Below are 3,112 nucleotides of genomic sequence, written 5' to 3'. Positions count from 1 at the left end.
TTAAGGAATAACTGATGGGGCAATAAGGACACGTGTGTTGGGGGCAGATGAGCCTTAATTCTCTGGCTGCAGATGAGCCCATCCATTCACCCAAATGGCTCCCCCTGCCCAGCATCCCACCTTCCTTCTAACCCAGCACTCCGTCCATCCGTCCATAGCACTGAGGGTCCATCAGCCTTCAGGGCTGGGATTTGTTTATATGTGAGTGAGCTGTGTGGCTAAAGTGCGGGTTAAGCAATGTTTATTACAATCAATAAATCACGGTCCCGTATCTGAAGCAGAGACGGAAATAGCTCGTGAGCCCAGGTGGCAGGAGAGAGTGAGGTGACCGAAGCCCCAGAGATAAGACAAACTCAATGAGGTCGGCCTCTCCATATCGGCTGCGAGGGGTTGGCGTTCTCCAGAGCCTTGATCTCATCTCTTTTGACAATTCCTCCTCCACCTCCTTCTTGGAGGAATCTTGGGACAGTGCAGATGGTCTGTCTTTCCTCCCCTTGAGAGAAGGCTGGCCTGGGAGCAGAGGTGCAGCTTAGCTGGCCAGGTAGGTACCTTACTAAGAGAAGGACTTGGAGGAGAAGGTTGTCGGGTCCCCTTTGGGGACTTCTTTCTGATCGTGGGTGGACGTTTGTCTCCATTCCATGCAGGGTAGTGGAAGAGGAGATGACTTGAAGTGCCATAACTGGAAAGTCTGCTGCTTTGAATGAGGGGTGAGGGGTGCTATGGACAGGCGGTATCATATAGTTTCAGAGCACAGTATTGTTATCACAAAGAGCTGGGGTTCAAACCCCAGCTTTGCCACTTCCTTGAATGAGCTCCCTAACCTCTTTGAGTATCCATTCCTTATGTTTAAAGCAGAGGAAATAATATCACCTGCCTCACAGGAACGTTGGGAAACACAATAAGTTAATGTGTGTAGAAGTGCTTAGCACAGGGCTGCAATTTGTTTAGTGTTCAGTAAATGGTACCTATTGGGGGAGGTTGAATAATGGCCCCCAAGACGTCCTCATCCTAATCCCCAGAACCTGCAAATGTTATGTATATGGGAAAAGGGATTCTGCAGATGTGAGTAAAGGATCTTGAGATGGGGAGATTATCCTGGATTATCCGGTGGACCTGATGTAATCACAAGGATTCCTATAAGAGGGAGGCAGGGGAAGTCAGAGTGAGAGGGCCAGGAGACCATAGAAGCTATGAGAGAAAACACTACACTGATGGCATTGAAGATGGAGGAAGGGCCCACAAGCCAAGGAATGCAAGAGGCCTCTAGAAGCTGAAAAAGTAAGGAAACAAGTTCTCTCCCAGAGCCTCCAGAAAGAACAAGCCCTGCTGACACCTTGATTTTAGCCCTGTTTTCAAACTTCTGACATCCAGAACTGGAAGAGAATACATTCATGTTGTTTTAAGCCACTGGTTTGTGGTCATTTGTCACAGCAGCAACAAGAACACTAATACATCTGTGAAGACAATGATGTTGATGACGCCAGGGCCAACACCTGAGATGCCTCCCAGGGTCCCTTGGGTGGTGCAGGCAACTGTCATCAATCTTCTTGGAAAGTGAAACCTGGCAAGAGCAGACTCTCCTTGTGCCCACTTGGCATTACCAGAACAGACCAGGTGGGAAGTTGGAGTGTCACGTGGATTTCTGATGCCCACATAGGTGGCAGCCAAACCCTTGGTGGTCCCAGGCTTGTGGGCTGACATGTGGACCATCTGAACTATTAAACAGGGCTAATTCACAGGACTTTGAACTGTCAGGCAGTACCTCTACACTGGCTATGATGGCTACGGTTTGGAGCTTGGGCAGGGAAAGGATGGCAAGGGCGAGTTTTGGAGGAACCCACATGCTGTGTAGAGGCAATTAAATGTGAGGACTTGGTGGAACCAGTTGTCGATATGGAGACCTGGACAGATGCTTGATCAGAGAGCCAAGGCAGGGGACCCCTTCCCTGGTAAGAGGTCAGAGCAAACTTTCTTTGATATAGAGACACCTGACACTGGTCCAGGGCTCCTCACAAACCCCCTGGTTAAGATTAGGATCAGTCCTAAGCCTCAGGGTCAGGGGCAACCTATCATGCTGTCCATGAGCTGCAACTACGCAGAGAGAAAGACTGAGGGACTCTTTGTTAGAATAAGGAATTTTGTTTTCTTTTGAATCGTCTTGTTTGGACTGATGCACGAGCCCAATCTCAGGGTCTCCTCTGATGAGGGCGGGGTTTCTACTCCCAAATCAGACAGATGAGCCATCCTCAGCGGCATGACACAGGCTGGTGGGAAGCAGTGAGTGACAGTTTCCTTTTCCTTTCGTGGAGCTGCCAGCTCTCCTGGAGGCTCCTAGTCTGTCCCACGAAGCACTGTGGGGGGAGGGGGAGACAGTGGGTGATGTTGGAAGAGGGCCTGTGGGATGGATGCTGGCATTGGCTCGGGGGAGTCGCTGGGGAAGAGAGGGACGAGGTGTCAGCGGCATGGGGGAGGCCAGGGTCTCCACTGGTGGTTCTGAAATGCTGTTGCCTGTATGAGCCACAGCAGAATCACCCAGGGAGCGTGTCCAAAATACAGACTTCAGGGACCCACCCCCAGAGGAGATTTCCGCTCAGTGGTCTCGGGTAGGACATTTGCATTTTTAGGGTCACTCTCTCTACAGCTGCACCCAGAACCTGCCCACAGCCCCCCTCCCACGTGCTCCAGACCAGTTCCTGCTCTGAGCCAGCCTCCCTCGGCTTCAGAGCTCAGCTTCATTTCACAGTTATGAACGTGGCCCTCCAGACCTGGCATTGGGGGTGGTCTTCCCCACATGCCTAAGGTCCCTTCCTTAAGGACTGAGGGAACTGGTTTGTTCTACTGCAAATGGTGTGCCCAGGCACCTTCTTTCCTGCCTCCCGGCTTAGAACATCATTGTGGATGGACCCCCAGGGACTGGAATTTTTTGTCCATAGTGCCTGTACCCAGGGCATGACATGGGAACTTAGGAGGTGGAGAAATTTTGTCCTATTAGTTCTTATCTTGTGATCAAATTCATCTCTAGCTTGGCATCCCCAGAGTGTGGCAGGCAGGGATAGAGCCAACCCAGAAGAGGTGTGATTATAACTTCGTCAGGAGAAGATGGTGAAGGAGG

The sequence above is a fragment of the Eubalaena glacialis genome, chromosome 3 (genome assembly GCF_028564815.1).
Source record: "Eubalaena glacialis isolate mEubGla1 chromosome 3, mEubGla1.1.hap2.+ XY, whole genome shotgun sequence".
In the NCBI taxonomy this organism is placed as follows: Eukaryota; Metazoa; Chordata; class Mammalia; order Artiodactyla; family Balaenidae; genus Eubalaena; species Eubalaena glacialis.
This window is presented reverse-complemented; position numbering follows the sequence as displayed.